This window comes from Nannospalax galili, unplaced genomic scaffold (assembly GCF_000622305.1).
Source record: "Nannospalax galili isolate Female #2095 unplaced genomic scaffold, S.galili_v1.0 scaffold336, whole genome shotgun sequence".
NCBI classification, from domain to species: Eukaryota; Metazoa; Chordata; class Mammalia; order Rodentia; family Spalacidae; genus Nannospalax; species Nannospalax galili.
Window position 1 is genome coordinate 2,352,740 of NW_008343385.1, and position 24,145 is coordinate 2,376,884.

Genomic DNA, 24,145 nt, shown 5'->3' on the forward strand with positions numbered 1-24,145 from the left:
TTATACATGAAACATTGCTTATATATGAGGTATAATTTCAGTTAGTCACAGAGCAATGAATGTAACTTTCCCAAAATGAGACCAAAGTGTTCTAAGGCAGCATTCTGCAAACTACCTTCTGCCAGCCCAATCCAGCCGTTGCTTGCACACTGTCAGATCTATTTGTTTACCTACTGTCTACGGCACTTTTGCACTACCGGCTGCCATGGACAGCATGGGTTATGAGGGCTAAAGTATTCACTAGTGGTCCTTTTGCAGAACGTTTGCGGTCCTCTGTTCTAAGTCATTACTCCCTCACTTAGCTCAGCTCAAGACTATCTTTTCTTTCAAAATGAAATTTAAATTAGATGGCCTCATCTTTCGGGGACAATGTGAAATGACTCCCTTAACATAAATGCTGCATCTAAAAAAATAAAACACACATACAAAAATAAAATAAAATAAAACACATGGATTTCAAATACTGGGCGTGTCCTTTGAACAAAGCATGTGTGTTGGCAGTTACAGATACAAAATAACTAGCAATGCCACACTGTAAAAAAAAAGTAATGTTATGACCTCATTTTTTTATGATCCAGTCCCTTTGCAGAACTCAAATATGAAATACTTTTCTGCTTATATGTCCTTATCAAGAAGCTAAAGTCTAATTCAACAAAGCATTTAAAGGTCAAAAAGCTAAGCAAATCCAAGTATCACTGGACAAATCTACACATTATAGATCTTCAGAATCTTAACAAATCCATATGCTATCAGTATGTAGCACTTGACTGCTCTCAGAAATATGAATCTAAAAAGCCTGGTGTGCTTGCTTCTCCTCTCTGTGTTCATCTCCATGTGTCTGTTGACATATGAGCCTCTGAATGACACCCCCATGCTTGGCAAGCAGCTCTGTCACCTATACAGGGAACAGATGGCACAAGGCATCAGTGATTTTCAGTTTATCCCATTTACATGAACTACAGGTAACAGAGAAACAGGCTGTACCATAAGTTCCAGACTCAGAAATTCTGCAGGACAATTAACAAAGTAGCAAGGAAAATTACTGCATGAGACTTAGACAAGGACACAAAAGACCACCATGTGCAAAGTTTATTTGAACCCTAAGTTGAATAAATGTTTCAAAAAGAGAAAAATTTTAAACTGATTAGATATTTGGAGATTTTAAAGAATTAATATGCATTATCTTAAATACAACTTTAGATGTGATAATAGACTTTAGTGTTATTGAAGAGTCTTGGATGTGGTATGGAGATGGCTCAGTTGGTAAAGTGCTTGTCCTGTATGCCGGAGACCTGAGTTCAGATCCCCAGCACCCACATAAAAGCAGGTGTGATAACACACACCTGTAACCCTGTCACTGAGGGAGTAAATACAGACAGACCTCCGGAAATCACTGGTCAGCCAGTCTAGCGAAATTGGTGGGCTCCAGGTTCAGTAAGAGACCTTGTGTCAAAAAATAAGGTGAAGAGACCAAGGAAGACACCTGACATTGGTCTTTAACCAATGTCACACATCTTTAACCTACACACACACACACACACACGCACACACACACATACACACACACACGCACACGCAGAGTCTTGATCTCTTGAACAAACTAAAATAAAAAATATTCACAGATGATGTGATATGATGTCCACAACTTGCCTAGAGTTGAGGGGAAGTTGCTGAGGGTAGAGATAAAGATTAGTCTTGAGTTGATAACTAAACTACATGGAAGATTCTCAGACTAGTTCTATTAGTTTTTCTATTTGTATATGTGGAAAAACCTTTTGGCATTTTTAATCTTCATTTTCATTCTATTTGAAACAAGAAAAGCAGCAATGGGAAGCAGGAAATGGAGGAAGAGAAGTCTGAGAAAGCCAGAGAGTCTAGAAGAACAGCTGCGCTGTATGTACTCTGGAGACTTAATTATGGTTCATTTTTAACAATCGAGAGTATCCTGCTATAACTTGTAATATCTGACTGACAGAACTTAAATTAAGCCCACTCTCCTCATCCTCACATAATGTCCCTCAGGTAGGATCCCAAGGTGGTAACCATGATGATCTGTCGCTTTCATGGTAATGGCAAGTTCCAAAATCCGTAGGTTGTCCAAGGTGGGCCTGACCTGATCACATGAGCCCTTTTCATGTTAGCCTTTTCTCTGGTTATTGCACAAAAGAAAGTCAGAGAAGTTTGCACCTGCTGGCATAGAACAAAGCAAACATCCTCCCTGTGAACTGCCAATGTGGACCCATGTACCATGGAACGTGGGTGGCCCCTAGGTGCATAAAACAGTCAGCCCAGAACTAGCAACCAGTTCTTGGTCCTTTACCATAAGGCAATACATTCTGCCAACAACCAGTGAGTTTAGAAGAAGCTCCTGAGCCCCAGATGAGTACAGCAGCCTTGGCTAACACCTGGATTTTAGCTTGCTGACTCTCCTCAGAGAATCTAACCAGGGCATACCCAGGCTTCTGCCTGGTGCTGTTTTAAGCCACTAAGTTTGAGGTAAGTTATTACAGAGCAGTAAAACCAATGTTCCTGAATAATATCTTTTACCTGAGTAACGCTACAGTCTCTCAAGAACTACCTTTGCACACAAGTTTCTACTTCCATTGGCACCAAATGACTCTCTGAACATTCAGCCATTTAACTTTTAACACAGGGTTTCTCAGAGGATCATGAATCCAAGTGTGAGAAACCTTGAGCTACATGATCTCTAATAAATATGATATGTCTTATCAACACATAGCTTTACAGGCAAGAGTTCATACTTGAATGGTTTTTATAGTGTAAAGATTTCTATAGTAGAAAAATCCTGCAAAACAATCAGATGGAACACGTTTAAAGTAGATCATGACTAAACCAAATATATCACCCAAACTGTACTTCAGCATTGCACAGTGTAAACAGAACAAAATTATTAGAATACCTGAGAAAAATATAGGCCACATGCTACTACAATAGGAATTTCTGTATGGCAGTTTTCCATATTTCAGGTGGTCTATAAATATTAAGAAACTACCACAACCATTCTTAACGATCCTTTGTCCATAGCATGCATCTGTGTAGAGAAGGATGGAGATGTGCACAAAGGTAGCAGTGGAACAGCACTGTCTGTAAGAACTGAAAATCAATTATGAAGCTTCTTAGTCTGGTTCTTTGTCTTTTAAAGATAACTTTACTGAGATACACTTTATAATTCCATAAACTATCCCACGCAGCGTTTAGTTCAGTGAGCATTAGTCTACTGATAAATTATATAACCATTTTTACTACTTCCAGAACATTTTCATCATCCTCCAAAAGAAGCCTCATATTCTTTTTTAACCATCATTTTCCTTTAATACCATGTCATGCTAACAAATTCCTTGAAATCTAGTTAGAAAACTTTGGCATCCAAGACTCAAAGTCAGCACTTCTAGAACTGCAGGGAAGGTGGCAACTTAACTGCAGGTACAACAAGTAATGAAGAAACTCTTTTGAGATTGTGGATTATTGTTTCCTATAACTGATGTTGTAAACATTCCTCTGAAAAGGCACAGACATGGGCAGACCAGATGGACCAGTAGGTAAGGGCACCTGCCGCCAGGCCCAAGTTCCATCCTTGGACCCGAACAGCAGAGGAAAGAACAGACTCTTCCAAGCTGTCCTGTCACCTCCACACGTGTGCAATGGCACACTGGCACACATGCACACACACACACACACACACACACACACACACACACACACACAGAGTAATAAATGTAAAAGAAAAACTTAAAAAGCTGGAGAAACTCCAAATAAGCAAAGCATGAGAACTCACTATGGAGGCCAAGAGCCTTTCTGAGAGAAATTCCCTATCAACCAAGGTCATCTGTTTATTTTAGACACTAAGACAGAAGAGTATCTGAATTTTGATTAGATAGAGCACGACTTCTGTATTCCAAAGAGAAAGGTGCAGGGAGTCTCCCTAAGAACACAGCATTCCGATTTGTCCGCAACCAACATCAAAAACACTTTTACATGGCAAATGAATAAATGGTGTTTTTAGGTGTTGCTTCCATGGCTTATGGGAGAACCAAGGGATTATTATGTATGCTCCCCTAAAAGTTCATCATTTTCTTGTCTCTGCTAGGCTTGCTAGAAATCTGAGACTGAAATTCTATTTTTTTTTAAAAAAGTCATTTTAAGGACAATAAGCTGGCTCAGAGGGTTAAGGCATTGCTACCAAGCCTGACAAGTGTGTTTGATCCCTGTGACCCACATGGTGGGGGGAGGGAACCAGCTCTACAAGTTGTCCTCTGACCTCCCAATGTGCATGCTTGTCTCCCCTCTGTGCCCCCCCATGCACACAGACATAATAAATACATATATAAATTAAAAAATTACAAAGCCATTCTATTCTACACCTTCCCCTCCCCTTTGGTCCATATAACTGGGCCAAAGACAAAATCTTTTATGAGAATGTGGTGCTGGCATAAAGCACTGGCTCAGGAAGGAAATGCAGCAAACAAGTCTCCCCATCTCTATGAAGCCAGAGAAAGCCAGCTCAGAGAGCCAGAGTTAACTGTGAAATAACCCAGAGTCTTTCTAGACTACTTCTGAGCCTCTTCTAGAATAGAGGCGAGGAAGGGTACTTAGGACTACTCTTCCACCCAGTTCTATCTCAAGGAAGCTGGAAGTGTTAAGCAATTGTGACCTGGTGGCTTCTGTTACCTTTTCTTATAAACAATGGGTTAAAGTGTATATGGAATCTTCCCAGGGCAACATTGTGGGGAAAGGATAACTTCCATGGGCTTACAAGTTTCTCAGTAAAACCTGCCAAGATAGAGTAAAGCTCCAAGCTTATGAGAAGCAACGAGCCAGGTATATTATACAGTATAAACTATACCACTTGCAAAAGACTTTCTTACAAATGCAAACATTTTAAATAAAAAGTTTAAAAATGTTCATACAAAATGAATGTGAAACTCTTAAGGCTAGATGTCTAACCAGACAGGCAGCCACCCCTAGGACACATGTGCAAGGAAACTCACACTTCCCAACCCCAAGAGTCTTGGTTTGGGTTCTGGTCTTCCTATATTTTTGTGTTAGTTCTTCCTGGGGAAACTGATAATCCTGGAGCTGAGGCCCTAGATGTCCCAAATGAGTCTCCTGAGACATCTCAGTCTCAAATCCACCATGGAAATACCTAATGCCTGTCTAGAGTAGAAAATAAAAGAACAGACCAGCACACTTCAAGAAGAGGTATGCATATCCTCAAAAATCCCACCTATTCCTTCAAACGGAACTGTGGTTCACTTATTTTTTAACAAGTCTCTGTAGTTTGTGTGTGGTACACATACATATCCCTGTAGGTATGTGCATGCATGCACTTGGGTGCATTTACATGGGTTTCTGTGTGTAGGCCAGAGGTCATGTTCCAGAAGTCTTCCTCCATTGCTCTCCGCCTTATTCTTGGGGGGACTGGGTCTCTCACTAAACCTGGATTGCACCAATTCAGTGAAGCTGGCTGGCCAGTGAGTCCCAGGGATTCACCTATGTCCACCTCCCTGGTGCTAGGATTACAATGTACACCACTGTGGATGCTACAGAATCCCACTCAGGTCCTCATTCATACATAGTAAGTACATCATCACTGAGCTATCTCTCCAGGCCATGGTTTACTGCTGAACTAAAACTCTGCCTCCCCAAACATTATCTTTGCATTAGCAGCTCAAGAAAGGAACTTAGGTCAGTTAACTAAAATCTGACAGTATTTTCACTTTGTACCCTGAAAAGCAAGTTTGGGAGCTGCCAAAGCCCCATGTTTATAAAGTGAAATTTAAAAGACATTCTTGTCCAGAGGGAGAAAAAAATGAAACATCATTCTGTTAATTCTTTTCAGGGCTCTTCCCACACTGCTGATCTGAGATGTCATTTTTGAAGGCTTTCTTTAAAAAGCATTTTGGCCTTTGACAATAATGACAGTTGACTTCACCTCTCCCCAAAGCCTCATCCCCCTTATCCAGAGATAACATAACTGACCTACCAACCCAGGCCATGGGCTTCAAAGCTGTTTACTCACTGGTTCTGGTGGACTTACCCTGACACACCACCAGCATTTCACAGAGTCCCCTGTTGTGACCAAGAACATGTCCTTAAAATGCGGCTGGCCTCCCAGGCTGTGGTCATGGAAGAATGGAGAAGTGACCTCGGTGGATCTAATCCACTGACCTTTGCTTGGCTCTAGCCAACTGCCCAAATAAATAGAAACAGCAGGGCAGCTCAGTTTCCCAAATGAAATCCAATTTCTCCCTAAATATGCAAGGCTGGTTCAATGTTTAAAGCTCTTAGGCCATCTAAAAACTGTTGACTGGCTCTAAAGAGTACAATTTTGCCCCCTTGAGAGGCCCGTGGACGTGTCTGGAGACATTTGGGTTTGGGGCTGCAACCATGGTGGTGGGGAGCCATAGGCATCCGGGGGACCCAGGCCAGAGATGCTGCTGAACTGATATCCTAAACTTCAGAGCACTGCCCTTCACAGCAGCATTATCCAGGCCCAATTTTCAGTAGTGCTGAGGTTGAGAAATGGGGTCAGAGAAGAAGAATAGGTGATCTACCAGTGCCCTGCTGGATAAACCTTTGAAGAAACTCTTATCCCAATATAATTTGGTTTAAAATAACTCTACACTCGGGGCTGGAGAGATGGCTCAGCGGTTAAGAACACTGGCTGTTCTTGCAGAAGACCCAGGTTTGAATCCCAGTACTCACATGGCAGCTAACAACGGTCCGTAACTCCAGTTCCAGGGGATCCGATGGCCTCTTCTGTCCTCCGTGGGCATTGCACAACACAGGTGCACTTACATACATGCAAGGATACATTCACACACATAAAATAAAAATAATAAATAAAATAAAATAATAATAATTCTACACTCAAGACAGCAAGATGACTCAGTGAGAGGGTAAGGACACCTGCCACTAAGACTGATAAATTGAGTTCAGTTCCCGGATGGAACCCACATGATGGAAGGAGAGAACTGACTCCCACTGGTTGTGCTCTGAACTCTACATGGATAAGTATTTGTACATTGTGTCATATGCATACAGGAATGTGCATGCGCAGGCATGCACATACACACAATAAATGTAATAACATTTTTAGAGGGAATTACATATTTAGTGCCAACAAGGGTCAAGGAAATAAAGAAATGCCACACAAACTAAGTAGCTGTGCATGAGACACAGGGGTAGGTAGGGTAACGAATCAGAGTACAAATGCTCACCTAAGTCATTCTGTGCTTTAAAGCACTCTGGGCTATGGATGTAGCTTAGTTGGCAAAATGTTTGCCTAGAATGTACAAAGCTTTAAGTTCAGTCCCCAGTACCATATAAACTGGGTGTGGTAGCACATCCCAGCAATCCCAGTACTTGGGAAGCAGAGGCAGGAGGATTTGAAGTTCAAGGTCATACTCCTCTAAACAGGAATTCAAAGCCAGCCTGGTATACATGAGACGGGGTATATATACTGTCTCAAGAAGAAAAAAAAAAGTAACACTGCTATCTAAACAAAGCCCCCTGGTTGGAGACACTGGGCCTGTGGACCACTGGTAGTACTCTGGCTTAAAGAGATTACCAATTGAAGCAAAATGTGGTGATCACCAAAAAACATTGTCTAGTCTCATTCCTTATATCCCAAGGAGCTCCTGAAAGTAAGAGTTTGGTATCAGATTGGGGGCGGGGGGGGAGGGTAATTTCCCATCCAGGAACAGGACTCAAGTCCATGTGCCAGGGCAGGGGGCAGGGTAGGAAACTGGACAGGAAAACCCAACAGATGTTGTTACACCGATATTATACAGTGCCATGTAAATTAGGTCATTACTGCTAAGATGCATATTTGAACACCAGAATTTTCATTCGGGTGTTCTTTGTTAACACACTTTTGTACAGATGAAGAGATGGAGGCCCAGAAAGTTTAAAAGAATCACCAAGATCAACCAAATCCGAACCTGACATCCACTGGCATTTTTTTCTCCTCTGTGTGACTGCAAAGCACTAACCAACAGGTGGAGAGCGTTCATCTAAGGTATCAAACATTCATGTCTGAGCTCTTGACCAACCAAACATAAATCATACACAGATGTTAAATTTAAGTCATAATGTTATGTTTTTCTTCAGCAGAAAAATTATTAACACATTTGGCCCACTTCATTGCTTGAAGATCTCTTGGGGGGAGGGGGGCAATGATAAAGCATTTGCCCAGGATTCATGAGATCCTGGGTTTGATTCCCCAGCACCACAAAATCTCTTTTCCAACATAAAAGGGTGTTTTATTTTTATTTTTAAATTTTTTAAATATATTTTTATTGAGTTTTGTGGATCTTATACCATACATGTTGATCATATTTAGTTCCCCCCTTCCCTATTTGCACCTCCCCATAGCCTACCCACAGGACTTCATGCATTTGTCATATATGTTAAGGTCTGTCAAGTCAAGTTTGTGTACCTATGTTGTTATTTTTTAATTACTTTTTTATTTTATGTGTATGCGTGTATTACCTGCATGTAGGTAGGTGCACCCATGTCATGCAACACCAGAGATCAGAAGAGATTGTCAGATTCCCTGGAACTGGAATTATGGATGGTTGTTGGTCACCATGTGGGTGCTGGGAATTCAACTTGGGTCCTCTGCAAGAACAGCCAATGCTCTTAACTACTGAGCCATCTCTCCAGCCCCAGTTGTTGTTATTTTTAAAGAAAGTTCTGTACCTTGATTCCTCCTTTCAGATCAAGTTATAGAAGAAAACCAAATAGAAACTGAAGAAGGAATCCCCTATAGGCCCGTTCCCCCAGTGTGTGCATGCTCCCTGATGGAAGCATACCCCCAAGTGTGTAAGTGTGTGCATGCTCCCTGATGGAAGCATACCCCCAAGTGTGTAAGTGTGTGCATGCTCTCTGTTAGAGGAATTCCTGGCCTGAAGAGACACTGTAAACAAAGGCAATCCAGAGGGAAACCAGTGATAAGATAAATGAAATCCAATAACTCCCTGCCCTCCCCTACTTCCCTCAACTTGTTCCATCAGAAAAACAACCTGAGCCTGCTAGAAATACAGTGTTGTTATTTAAAAATAACAACAACTGGGGCTGGAGAGACATCTCAGCACTCTCTCAGAGACCACTCAACTCCCGATTCTAGGCTGGAGGCTTCAGGGTTCAGGAGGACTGCTTCCTCCAAAGGACCAGTAACTATGGCTCCCCTGATACTGATTCTGGCCAAGTGGAAAAAGCCCCATGACCCCACTGGAAGGCCCTGAGAACAGGGCTTGCAAATTACAGCCCAGAGGACGCAGTAGGGAAAGGCAGAATAACTCAGTCATGGCCAAAGAAGAAATTGGGTCAAATTAAAATAATATGTATGTGGCTTTGTTTTAATTTTTAACCAACCTTTTGACAGAAAATGTCACAGGCAAGAGAGTTCCATAGACCTGAACTTCTACAGTTACAAATGTTTCCTACTTACAGACTCTGAGGCCCTAAATGGGTCAGAGTTTTTCCAGCCCAATCTAGTCTGTATTCTTGATTTCAAAAATAGGAAAACATAAAAGCAGGCCTGTCCATTTAACCTTTGAGAACACACAGCAGCTAGTCTCAGCTACTGGCTTCAATCCCCAGCATTTATTTATTCTTCATGCTCTCTGACTTTTAGTTCAAATTACCATTGAGTGCTAAGCAATGGAGAGGGAAGTCTAAGACAAACAAGACTGCCACACATAAACAGGGTGAACAAACAAAACACAAGTATCCTTGGGTTTTTTGCCACCACCATTCTGAATCCAGTAACAGCCACTAATACTGGGTTAACTATAGCTCTATTCTCTCTCTCTTTTTTAAGTTTAAATGGTTTTCCTTGAGCAGAACTGTATTATGACACTTTACATTCATAATTTCACCTGCTTTCAAGAGTAGGGGATGCAATACAATCCTTTAAATGGTTTACATGCTCCATCTCTTTTACTTTATTATTACTATTTTTATTTATTTTCTTATTTAGTGCCTTGCAGGGATGGATAGTGGGTAAGCATGCCTTGGCATGTGTAGAGGTCAGAGAACAACTTTCAGGAGTATGTTCTCTCCTTCCACCTCTACCTGGGTTCCATGGACGGAGCCCAGGCTTGCAAGCAAGCACCATGCCCAGCTCATCAGTCCAATCTTTTTAAAATTTTTCTTGCAGTAAAGTTTGTAATGAATTCTCAAAGTTTAGGAGGGTCTGTAGTCTAAGCTTCTTGATACAGAACTGTGGGTTCTAACTTAACTTGTGTCTAGACCTTTACTGCTTAGTTTGCCAAATTGCTATGAAAAATATTTAAGTACCAGCACAAATGAACAATCTAGGTCATCCTATAAATGCTGCTGACCACTGTTCTCCTTTATTGAAAATCTGCAGAGTTTTGTGCGTTAACAGTGTAGGCTGGGCTACTTCTACAGGCCTAGAGACTTTAGCAGGGAAGGCAAACCCCAAAAGGAGAACCAAAACATACTGATAACACCCCTCACTCCCAGGAAAGGAAAAGATGGGGGCTTTGGTGAACTTTTAGTAAGCTACCTCTAGTTCTGACCCAGTTTTTGCAATTAGACAACTCAATAATGACTTGGCAAACGACTACCAAAGCCTTGCCTCTGGCTTACAGGGTCTGAAGAAGAAATGAAGGGCCCTGTCAGGTCATTTATAATATGACACCTTCTTTTGCCCCTGATAGTGATGGCCCTGTGCTCTGAAATAGCCAGGATACACTATCTATTCTTTGTCTCCTTTGCAGCCAAAGTATTAAGATGATTGTGTGTGGGTGTGTGTGTGTGTGTGTGTGTGTGTGTGTGTGTGTGTGTGTGTGAGAGAGAGAGAGAGAGACAGAGACAGAGACAGAGACAGAGAGACAGAGACAGAGACTAGGGTTACAGGTGCAGTTTATGCCTCCAAAGTAAGGTGAAGCTAACCTAACTATGCTCTTGACCTAGTTTGTGTGTCTCTAACAAACAAAGCCTAACCAACAGCTAGACTCTAAGAGCCCATCTCTAAAAATAGGGATATCTCTCTGATATCCCTATTGCCCCAACAATGCCCAAAGCTAGTATCTGGGCTATCTACTTTTTAAAGTCTGAGATCAAAAAGTCCATTGGATGGCCAGTGTTTGCCAGGTGTACTGCAGGTATTTCTTTAGACATGTAAAGGACAAATCCCAGTTTAATAGGTCACCATAATTGTGTGCCTGGCAGGAATGCAAGCAACTTTCAACTCCAAACCTGGTGCAATTTATAGAAGGGAAGAAACTCAGGTTCTTGCTAAAGGTAAATAACATACTTAAGAACTTTAACAAAATGAACAGGGTGGGAAAGAAAGCTTCCCAAGTCAATGTCTGGTAAATGAGCATTATGTTTCAAGAGCCTAATAGCAAACAACATTTTTGTTTGCATTTTTCTCTTCCTGGCAATCTGCTATTAGGGTACAACTTTCCTATTATTTCTCTAAGCTACCAGTTTCTGTTTTAGTCCAATTGTCTGCATCAAATATTGTTAATGTGGCACAATGTTCAGTCCTATGCCAAAAGGAAAAGGTGTATTGTAAGGAAATCATACTGTCTACACTGGAAATGGAACTTATTTCCCTGGCTTTCCACATTTAATTCACAATGGTAACTATGGTTTAACAGAATTACAACTGTTCACTTGGAACCAAATTTGCTATATTGTAAATAAGTCTTTTGAGGTAGGGAAGAAAAAAATTTATTTTAATGCCTATGGATATACGTGTTTAACTACCACCTAAGTTTTTATTATTTTCTTTCCAAAAGAATTTTCACAATTTACATTAAAGGGGAGGGAAACTGAGATACTGCAGGCACTCTTAATTATTAGAGGACATCTGTAGTCCTTTAGGGGACGAGAAGCCTATTACCTGAAGAAGAATTCAACCCAATGAAAATATCTCCATTAACAAATAGGCTGAATAAGCTCCCAAATGATTTAAATGCATAATATAAGAATATCTCCTTTTTCAAATAATGTGGCTGTCTTTCATATAGCAAAAAGGAAGATCAAAAGATTTATCATTCAAATACTATGAGTTGGAGATGTAGCTCAGGTGGTAGAGTGCTTTTCTGGTATGCATGCATAAAGCCCTTGGTTTGGTCCTGGCATAAACCAGGCATAGTGGCACAAGCATGTAACCCCAGCACTTGGGAGATGGAGACAGGACAATCAAGATCATCCTTAGCTGCATATGGAGAGGCCAGCCTGAGATACATAAGACACTGACTCAGAAAAAAAAAATTATATACTTAATATAACATTTTATTTTTTAATATTCTATTTATTGTTTTTATTTTACGTGTATGCAAGTGCACCCACGTTGCAATGTCTACAGAGGTCAGAAGAGGGCATTGGAGCCCCTAGAACTGGAGTTATAGACGACTGTTAGCTGCCATGTGGGTGCTGGGAATCAAACCTGGGTCCTCTGCAAGAGCAGCCAGTGCTCTTAACCACTGAGTCATCTCGCCAGCTCCAGTCTTAATATAACATTTTAAATCTGTCATATTTTCTCTTCCAGAAAAGCAGTCTCTAAGAACCAATTTTATTTTCAATCAGCACAGCAAGAATTTCTATAGCCCTGTCTTACTATTATAGGACACAAAGAAAGTGATGGGCTCTGTATCAGAAGCTGGATATGAACAGATAGCATGCTGGAAAATCAGAGCCAGGTAACATGTGGTAGGACAGAACTAGACTGCCTGGGTCCTCAACCTAGTCTGGCATTTACAGGCTGACTTGAGCTACTCAAGTTCCTTAACTTCACACCTCAGGTTCCTCATCAGTAAAATGGTTATAATAATGCCTTGAATAGTTTTTGTGAAGTCTCTCTGAATGATGAATGACATAGCCTACATAAAATATCAAAAAGGCTTGCTATAAAATAAATAAGTAAATAAATAAATAATAAATAAATAAATAAATAAATAAGTACCTTCCATGCACTGTTAGCATCACCTGAGTTTTGAGTGTCTGTGGTCAGACAAAAGGCTCGAAAAAAGTGGGGCAGGGTGAGTCAGGGGGTACATATTCCAGATGAGGGGAACCAGTGCAGCAGAAAGTCACAGCCAGAGGTGAAAACCAGGGGGCTTAAATGTAAATGAGGAAAATAGGCTCACAACAACCGAGCTCCTCTTTCCTTACTCCAGGCTAACGGAGATTGGGAGAGGAGGGTTTGGTACACCTGCTGCTGTGCTCCGAGGATTCAACACTCAGTCCATTCTTAGACACTATGAATGCAAACTCTCTCAGAAATGTTCTATTCTCTGCTCCTGGAACAGTGGAAAGGAAATCAAAACTAAAAAGGTAAGCAACATTTTTTTTTTCTGCAGTACAGCTGGGTGGAATACAGGTCATTAACATCAAGTCGCATCTCATCTTTATCTGTCCTTTCAGTGGGGTTACTAATGAGGTGAGGACTTAAGAGGAGTGAGGGACACCACAGATTCCATCCTTCAATTTCAGTCTCTACCAGCAGCCTAGGCCACAATCTACTTAAGACAGTATACTTGTTAGGTAACTAACTTCAGGATAGATATCCAAGCCCAGCCTGCCTAGACTATTCTGCCAATGATATGCTCACAAGCCACTAAGAAAAACAGGTATCTAGACCATTTTATTAAACGGTACCGATGCATCAGTTGCACTTCTAGGGAAGCTTGCTGTGACTGTTTATTTAACTGAGATATTAACTTAGAAGATTTCCTCCTTCACCAATTTAAAAACTGTAACACCAAAGCAAGTGGCAGTAATTCACAGTCCTCATCCCAAGAGAAAAACATGGCTTTCATTTTGACAAGGGGATCCTGGAGAGAAAACAAGTTTGCTGACCTAAGTTGGCAAAGTTCTTTCTGGTTTGGGGTTTGTTTGTATTTCTCCCCCCGCACTATTAGAATAGACTTAAGACTTGGAAACACCAGAGTTCTGTTGGCCATTTCCTGAACCAAACACCTGGAGCTCTCAGGGGTACGAAGCTTTGTGAGAAAGGCGAATTGTTTCCTCTGATCCAACAGCTGTAACTCTGAAGTGTTTGCCCAGAAGAACCTAAGGTTCTGAAGCCAAAGCAATCCTCCAAATATTTACAAAATGAAACCGTTTCTGTCTTAACTGTGTTTTGTTTTTATACACCTAATTTGTCCCGGGAACCACAGTACTAACAATAAAAACAGCTTTTTAAACAAAGTAGCTCAAATAAAACCACCCACAAGCACATTCACAACACCAGAACTATCCCCTAAAGAAAGCAAGCTTGGATTCAAATTCCACCAAAGGACGTGACCCACCACACCTCTTCTCTATCATCCTTCCCACTATGGTTCACACGTCCAAAATGCACAGGATCTGACCACTGCATAACAGACTTGCCAGTAATGGGCAAATGTTCTCTTATGTGGTCAGCCTAGAACAACAGAGCCTGTATATAGAATAACTACCCCAGATGAGAGGACTGCTGTCTCCCAGCATTTCTGGAAGTCACTGGCAGATCAGCAAAGTTTCTAGCTATCCTTGCCTTGTCTTTCCTGCCATCCACCTTCTGGGAAAATGATCTGACCCCAGAAGAGTACAACTAATAACAATATCTGCTTTATGGTAATAAGAAATTGTAACTAGGAAAACAATAGCCTATGTAGGTGGCTGTATTCCAAAAGTAAATAACTATAAAATAATGGTATATAAAATACATCATATTTCAAACTCATGGAAGGAATTTTACTACACGAGAGTTTGATTTTTATACCTGCTTGACAGAAAATTAAGAGGGAATTACAATGAATGACACAACACTATCAGGAGAAAGAACACAGACCTTAGATTTCCAATTAATTCTGCTACTTAATATTAATTAGACAAATATTTATTAAAGACTTGTTCCAAATGCTGTGAAGACAGACAAAGAGCTTGCCCACAAGTAGCTCAGCACAGAGAAGCAGAGACAAGTAAACAGAAATGAAGGGCATTTTCTTGTGATGATAAATTTTAGGAAAAAATAGTTCGTTAACTTCTGTTATTGCTTCCTTATGGGGAAGACATGATGATGAGTGTTAACCACTTGGCACACAACAACCAAGCATTTACCTGCACATGAATGCACACCCATAGACACTCTTATATGCACCACCCCCATTTCTGTGAAATAATGCACTTGGAATAAAATGCAAGCAGACGGGAAACAAAAATTTTAGTGTAATTTAATTATCTTTTGTGCCATTGTTACAAATAACTACATTCATCAAGAATCTGCAAATCACAGAATCTAGACAATTATTTCTGACTAAATATTAAAAGTCCAGATACTAGAATAGTAGTAGTATAAACAGTACTATAAATTTTAAAAACAGTAATATAAGCCTGGCATGGTGGCACATGCCTTTAATAACAGCACTTGGGAGGCAGAAACAGGTAGATTGCTGTGTGTTTGAGGCCAACATGGTCTACATAGCAAGCATGAGGTTAGCCTGAGCTACACTGTGAGACTCTGTCTCAAAATAAATAAATTAATTAAAAAGTAATATAGCAGCCAGGCATGGTGGCGTGCACCTTTAATCCCAGCATTCGCGGGAGGCAGAGGCAGGCGGATCTCTGTGAGTTCAAGGCCAGCCTCCTCTACATAGTGAGTTCCAGGATAGCTGGAGCTACAGGGAGACCCTGTCTCAAAAAGACCAAAAAAAAAAAAAAAGTAATATAGCTATAACTACCTTGTCCACTCTGTAACACTGCCCCAAGAATCAGGCTATTTTGCAATATACATAAGACTCAGCTCTCAGAACCGATTGTTGCAATATCAGAGACTGGGTTTGGGGGAGGGTGTCATTTTTACAGGCACAGATTTTACATGTAGAAGCACCTTTAGGAAATATCTAAACTCCTCTCCTTATATCACCAAAGAGATAACATAGAGCCCCTGAGGCAAAGGGTTAACCCCAGGGCAGCAACCTGTGCGGGGCTCAGGGCTCCTAGACCCCAGTTTCCTAAGCCTCGCGTTCAAGGACCATCACAGTTGGAGTTTAGATTTTATGAAAATATTGACGATGCCAGTGACTTCCAAGCTTCAATTTCAATTATTAATTGCCCCTTCATTTCAGGTAACAGCGCCAGTTGGCGACGAAGGAGCCCACTGCAGAACTAGGGAGTGCCCTTATTAAGGAAGGTGCCTCCAACACTATCACCCATATTTGGGGGAAAGGGGGAAGATGCAGCTTGCTAGAAAGAGGAAAGATATCTTTCAAATTACAACTTTCAGTTTGCCTCAGGAAAAAAAAAAAAAAAAGCCTCAAACCGTTCGCTTTAAGATGATGTATGGGAACGTGAGAGGGAAAGGGGTCCAAAAACCGTGTCCAAGCTATTAGAGAACAGGAGAGTCCTTGAACAGAGAAAGGGATGAGGAAGAGGGAGCAGCTGGGCCCAGGGCAAACACTTGACCACACCCACCGGCCACGCCCTCCCAGCTGCCCGCAGAGCCACAATGAATTGAAACAGCAGTGCGAGCAGTTAAGATTCCGAAGGCAGGAGTCGCCATGGCAACCGGATTCGTCTTGCAGGCAAACTATGCTTCAATTCACTGGGTCCTGCTCGAATCTCAAGAAACTACCAATTCATTCAATGGAGGCAAAACCACCGGGTGGCATTTGCTTTTGATGATTCACCGCCCCCGCCCCAGGTTGACAATGGGGAGAGGGGATTGGAGAACAGGAATCTATTCCTGAACACACTAAAATATTTTATGGGGACAAGAGACAGAACTCATCAAACCCAGGCAGTGAACAACGTGCAAAGAGACGAAAGCAGGGTTTGATGAATGAGTAACCGAACGAATTATGAAGCTGACAGAGAAGAGGGAAGAAAATCCAGAGTTGTAGGGTCTCTCCTAGCTCACGTCTCCAATTAGAGAACAAGTCGATCACAAACAGTAGGGTTTTGGCACTAGATGGGCAGACCCGATTATCTGGCCTTGCTGCCGCCACAGCAAACCTTATCATTAATTACCAGACACTCCCCTACCCCTGGGGTTCTGAGGTCGCCCCAGGAGCCCTTTTGCAGAGCCCAATTCCCTACAGCGAAGGCTGAGACGTGCCCTCAGCAACAGGACGCGAGGCGACGGTGCTCCGTGGGGCCGGGAATCCGGTCCACCGCGGCCAGCCTCCCTCCGCTGCCCGCCGACCCCGCTCTCGGGCTCCGCAGCTCCCGGCTCCCCTCTGCTCTCTGCAAACAGCAAGCTCGGACACTGCCTGGACTCCAGCCACCCTCTCGGTTTCCAGTAGGGCTGGACGCGGAGGTGCCAGGACGACGGGGGGCCCTACTGGGACGTGGACCCGGCCCGGGGGGCCCTCCTTCCCCACCACCGCCGTGTCCCCTCCGCCACTCCGAGCTCCGGGCCTCTGCCGCAGTGTCCGCAGCCCCAGCCCCGAGCGGCCAGTGGTACCCGGCGGGCTCCCAGGCTTCCCAGCCGAGGGAAAGAGGGAGGACCCCGTCCGCGCCGACGCCTTTCTCCCGGCTCGCCGCGATCAGTGCCGTGCTTGCAGCCATTTTCCAAAGCCCAGCTTGGCAGCCCGCAGCTGTCTCGGTCCCGTTCCCAACCAGACCCAACCTGAAGGACGAGTTTAATATTTACCTACTGGCCGCTGAGCTCCGGGCAAGCGGAGGGAGGGCGCGTCGCGCAGCCAGCAAGCCGCCAGAACACGCATGCCCATCCCCGCGCCGCAGCGCGCGGCCACCTAATGAATGAGCGCGGCGGGCGACACGGCCCGTCCCCCTTACCTGAGCAGCCCCTGCATGCTGGAAAGGCCGTTCTGCGCTCCCGGTACAATGGGATCCGGTTAAACAGTTTCCTTCACAGCCGCTCGTAGGTTACCAACTCGCAGGTGACATCACCCTCTCCTCTCCTGATAGGGTACAATGTGGCGCTTACTGCGCATGAACTCCCCGGCCGCGCCCGCAGACTTCTGGGAATTGTAGTTCTTATTCTGTAGGCTAGCTGAAAAGGTTTCGCTATCCTGGCCCTGAAGAACTACATTTCCAGAGGTGCACGTCGGACTCTCCATTCCCTCCCCCCTCCTCCCCAACCCCGCCTCCCCGGACCCGCCCCCTCTCCGCCCTCCTGCCTCCAAAAGCCAGAGGTGGTCGATCCGAAGCTGGACTGCGGACAGCCTGGGTGAGAGGAAGGGGCACCCTGTGGTTGTGACCTTTGACTTGACCTCTTTTCATCCCTTGCGGGCTGCAAGGGCCGCGAGTGGTCCTGGACCCGAGCTCACTGGTCAGGCAACTCTGATCATCAGCCGGGCTCTCCTGCCCCCAGCTGGGAAGGGTTTATTAAAGCCTTTCTTTGCCTTTCCCACTCAAAGCCACCAGTTCCTAGGACTCCCGGGGTTACTAGGTTAAATGCCCGGCTGGCATTTACCCGTGTGCCCAAGGCTCAAACAACGCCAGCCGGAAAGGGAGATGTCCGTTGCACCACACTTAGTTCAGTGATCCTTTTTCTTTCATCTTTTTTTTTTTTTTTTTTTTTTTTTAAAAAAAAAAAAAAAAAAAAGGGGCAAAAAACGACAGCCGGAAAAGGAGAGGTCTGTGGTCCCCCACTTTGTTTAGTGTTTCTTTTTTTTTTTTCTTTTTTTTTTTTTTTTTTTTTTTTGACGGACACCGAGTGACCAAGAAGAACGCGAGAAGCAACATAGTCTGCTGAACTGACAGGATAACCAGCGGCTGTCACTAATGAAAATGCAATTGAATAGACAGTCACTGCAACCCTCGGTCCTGGAGCCGCTACTGCTGCAGATAGAACACTGTCTGCAGCCATGCTTTTGTTCTTCAGTGCAGGGACTTCCCGTTCTCATGGCTCTCAACTCCCCCAAGATAGCATGCAAGTCTAATAAAGTTTTAGTAAATTATGTAGACATAAAATTTAAAATCCACAATACCTCCTCCATCCCCACTCTCCACACTTTCCCCTTCAAAAAAAAAAAAATTGAATACCTTAACCCAAACACAATGCCCTTCAAGAACTGTCTTGATCTTCATATACCTAAATGTGTACTCAAAGGTAAGCAAAAGGTGTGTAGTGGAATTCTGACCCATTTGACAGATTTTGGTTTTAATACATAAAAATTTTCTGTATCATTATCTTACCCTTCAACGAATACCAAAAATTAACATAGGGAGCAAATTTCTAGGTGTCTTTTTACATGAAAGATGTATTTATTCAAGTTTTAATGGCGCTGCGGTGTTTCAGTCATATGTAAGGATCAGCTGACATGTCCACTTCCACAAGCAAAATTTAGATTTTTACTTCTCAGGAAATGAAGATTGACAATTAAGATTTCAAACAACTTTTCACCTAATTGTTGATGGAAACCTTATCAGTTATCTTCTCTTTTCCACTTGAAACACTAACTTAGGTTCAAGTGAAAAATATTCCTGGTATTAGTTGAGGATCTCGTGGGGGGGGGCGGTGGTGGTGGTGGTGGTGTTTTGCTTTGTTTTGATGAAAAAGATGGTTTAGTGCTGAATTCTGATTTTCGTTTGATAAGCCTTTTCTTTACAGACCTGACCCATTTTCCTCCACTGAAGGAGGATAACTTTGCTGCTCTTCTGGACTATTCTATCCATTTCAAATATTATCTTAAATGGAACCCAGACAATACAAATTTCCACTGACCATCAGATCAAGGGTGCAGGCAGTGATACTCTGGGCTAATGGGTAGGCTTAATGTATTGCATAGTTCATTGTAAAAAAAAAAATAATAATCCAGAAAGAAACTTGACCTGGGATGATTCTAAAAGCTCTCTCAATCTTATAACTGTGGAAAGCTTTTAGATGGAAACCTAATCAGTGAGCCTGAAATTTACTGAGTCAATAAATTGAACTTGGACCCCTTCTGTAAGACAAGGCTTATCTTTGTAGATAAAAGCACATTGTTGAGGCACACTCAGAGGAGATAATTCCACAGGAGCACTCACCATCACCTTAGAGCAAGTTCTCGGCTCCCGGCAGTGAAGAAAAGGAATTGCCTCTTGCCTGAAGAAAAAGAATCCATTCTCTCTAACGGCCTTACAGGGTGTGTCACGTGGCATAGTTCATCTCCACATATGAAGGACAGCATGCACAATAAACTACAAGCAGGGAAATACAAGAATGTACATGTGAGAGTTCTATCAAGTAACTATAAATGCACGTAATAGAAGTGTTTGGAAACGTTTTCCCATGAATGATGATGGATTTAAACTGATCCCTGCACACTGTTGCATTGGTAACCAAGGGAAACAAAGATGGCTCTTTAGTATCAGAAATGCTGTCTATAGACCTGGATCCAGCAGAAGCTTAAACATGTCTATCACACACACACACACACACACACACACACACACACACACACTGTATATGTCTGTATTTAATTCTAGGTGACTCAGTTTCAGAAAGCATGAAAAACACCCATTCTGTCTAGCTTAATTTATATTCTGAAACAAAAGGGTTTCTTTACTGTTTCCTTTTATTTTTAAACAACTGCTATTCTGAAATGATCTTATAAAGGCCCTGCCTCATCTAACAATCATAGACTATTAATTAGGAACCTGTGGGACCATTGAATAGACTGTCCATATTGGGGTGGGGGGCAACAATGGCATCATGGAGCATTTTGCTGGTATTTCTAAACAACCTCTCTCAACTCTGGTTACAAGGTTTTACTTAAGGGAGGAAATGAGACATCAATAGAGAAAATGAATGTTTATAGCCTTGCATGTGTTGTCCTGGTGTTTCATAACAATTATGGTTGTATGTTTAGCCTGAATTTGGGATTGTGCTGTTTTACTATTTTCAGCAATGCAACTTTGCTTAAATGTGTTGTTTGTTCTCTCTGAGTCTCAGTTTCCTTACTTATAAATTAGCAAAAAGACTTCATGTTTTTGAGTATTAGGCGAGACATGTAGAAACACTTTTATGAAGCAAAGTTGAGGATTTTTAAAGATTTGTTTTGTTTTTTATTTTTGAGACAGGATCTCCCTGTAGCCCCAGCTGTCCTGGAAGTCACTATGTAGAGCAGGCTGGCCTTGAACTCACAGAGATCCACCTGCCTCTGCCTCCCGAGTGCTGGGATTAAAGGCGTGCGCTACCACGCCTGGCTTATAAAGATGTTTTAATACAGGCTTAAGCATGAGGGTTGAGAGAAAGGCTCTCAGAAGGAGAAAGCACCGGTGTGGGCTTCTCAAAGAGGAGTCACAGAAGTAAGACACACTCAAGTGTGCTTCAGTCACCACAAAAACTTTCCTAAAAGTGGAAGAACTATACAAATGCTAGTCCTTAATTTTTTAAATATTTATTATTTTTATGTGCATGGATATTTTGCCTGCATGTATGTAAGTGCATCTGCGTTGTACAATGCCCACAGAGGCTAGAAGAAGGCATTGGATTCCCTGGAACTGGAGTTATAGACACTTATTAGCTGCCATGTGGGTGTTGGGAATTGAACCAGGGTCCAGCCCCCAAAACGCTAGTCCTTATTATTGTCTTCAACTTTTCCATGAAGATTACATCAGAAATATCAGGCCTAATTTTGGAACAAGTTAATGAAAACGTGTTTAAATCAATTTATATAATGAAGAAAAATGGTTAGGAATTTTGTTGTATGCATGTATTACCTTATTCTAGTCCACAGTAGACAAAATAAACCTAAAAAGAAAAAAATAGAAGTCCAGTATTAAATAGTGCTGTTCCTTGCTTGTTTTCAGACCTGTAACTTCTCTTTCCACAGTGCCCAACTGTCTTCAGTCACCAGGAGACTTTCCCCAGCTACCCAGCATGGAAGGGTCCTTCTGGGAGAATGGAAGCAGAGAGGGGAGAACCTTCCTCAGAGAAGCACTGGGTGATGTGTCTGCTGGTAGCAGCCACATTTCCCTTGCCTGTTAAGGTTCCAGCTTCTTCTAGATCACTTGCCTCTGTTAGCACCATCTTCTTCCTTTGTCCTTCCAACATAGCCTCCACCTGCTGCTAATCTCTAGGGTCCATTTGGGACTACTGAGATCTTTTGTCACCAATGTGAACAGTTCTTGCTCTATTAGATTATCTCTGTTTAAAATACTTACAATGGTCTTTGAGTTTTAATGAAACACTTTAATATTCTCATGTCTTTAAGCTCCTTTAGAGACAGACAACAGAAACTTTGTATGGCTAGTTTATGCAAAGAACATATGTAGTAGCCTTTATCTGAATGAACAGGAGCCAGACCAGCTCTGGGTCCCTGTGCAGTGGTTTCCAGGCCTTCTCTAGGAGCCTTGGTCTCTGGGTCAAATTCCTGGGTAAGGCTGGTTTCCCAGTCTCAGGGCAGCTGTCCCTAATTCTCTGTCCACAGCTATGGTTCTTGAGGTACGCCTTCCTGAAACAACAGCATTGACATTACCTCAGAACTCAAGAAGAATACCTTCCCCCAGCACCCACAGTCTGTGTTTTAATGAATCTTCTAGCTGGTTCTGATGAAAGAGTAGTTCTCAAGTACTTCGTCCACGGTATGGAGATAGTGGACCTCAGATACGATAACTCAGGATCTATCCCTGTGTATTTGGGAGCCTTCCCAGGGGACTATACATTGTGAACCTGGCAGTGACTTCAAGTGATGTGTATGTAAAGCTAGTAAATCTGTCAGGGTCTTTATGGTAAAACCTGGTTCCTCCTGAGGGAGAGGACTTTGTTGTATTCTGAGCCAACAATTCAATTTAGCTTCTGCAAAGGCACCCAAAAAAAGATACATTTCACTGGATTTAACTGAGAACTCAGATACACTGAAGAATAGAATAAGAGAGAGGAAATCATACAAAAAGATAAAAAACAGTTAACACCATCTGGCACAGTAAAAGGGGGAAAGTGGCAAGACAGTGTCAGTCACTCAAAACTGTCCAGACCAATCTCGGAGCAGTCTGTGGGCTTTCAGAAACATACCCTCCTTTCACAATCTCAATTATTCTCCTTGTCAGCTGCTTGATATCTGGCTGATGCATCTGTGAGCCTGCACTGCTTAACTGTGTGACCACTAACCCAGGCTACTTCAATTTAACTCAAATTGAACAAAACCTTAAAAGTCTGTTCCTCAACTGCAATAGCCACATTTTCACATGCTCAAATCGCCCTCTGGGGCCATTGGCTACCATACTGGACAACACAGTTATGGGCTCATTTGTAAAATGGACAGCATTGCTATACATTCCTTTACCTATGAATTTTCAATCCTACTCATATTAAAACCCACTTTCCCACCTTAATCTTTCTAAACAGAGAGTGGGGAGAGAGAAGGAAGGAAAAGAGAGAAAAAAGAATCCAGTTTACTACTTTAAGCTACAACATACTGTGACTCACTCACCATCATTAAAAATGCATAATTCAAAAGAAAAATGGCCAGCATTTTTTGTACAACACATGCACACACATACACACACACGCACACATATTCACACACACATATCTGAATGACTAATAAACATATTAAAAGATGTTCAGTTTCATTAGGAAGTATAAAGACCCAATTGGATGTTACTAAATACCCATCACAGAGGAATATGTATTATAAACTGATACCATAAAGGAATGTGCTTAGATATGTTCCAGTAAAGCTTCATTTATTAAAAAAATTAATAAAAGTGGGCTGGCCTACAAGACATAGTAATCAATCCTTGCTATCTAGAATGAGAATTAACAAGTCATATCCACATGAAAACTATGGATGAACTTCATAAGAAAGACAAGGAGAGCCTGGCATGGTGGCACATGCCTTTAGTCTCAGCACTCTCTTGGGAGGCAAAGGCAGGTAGATCTCTGAGATCAAGGCCAGCCTGGTCTACATAGCAAGTTCCAGGTCAGCTGGGACTACAGAGAGACCCTGTCTCAAAAAGACAACAAAGGAAGGTACTGGAGAGATGGCTCACTGGTTAAGAGAACTGGCTGCTCTTGCAGAGAACCCAGGTTTGATTTCTAGCACCCAGACTCGTAACTCCAGTTCCAGGAAATCCAGCACCCTCTTCTGATCTCCACTGGCACTGCATGGCACAGGTGCACTTACATACATGCAGGCAATACACTCATACACATAAAAAAGTAATAAATATTTTAAAAAGACAGTGAATAAGGAGCATG

General features: G+C 42.4%; 1 protein-coding gene across 3 annotated transcripts in view; it reads right to left on the minus strand.

The window, feature by feature from the left end:
* The window catches only part of Daam1 (dishevelled associated activator of morphogenesis 1), a 188,100-nt gene extending 170,178 nt beyond the window's left edge, over window positions 1-17,922 (minus strand). For 2 of the 3 annotated variants that reach the window (XM_008839503.3, XM_008839501.3), the window contains exon 1: window positions 17,791-17,922. The gene's annotated coding sequence lies outside the window, so the exon portion shown is untranslated. Of the gene's footprint in view, window positions 1-17,644 lie in introns of all 3 variants that reach the window. The other variant, XM_008839502.3, reaches the window with a different exon arrangement.
* Between the last annotated feature and the right edge of the window lie 6,223 nt (window positions 17,923-24,145).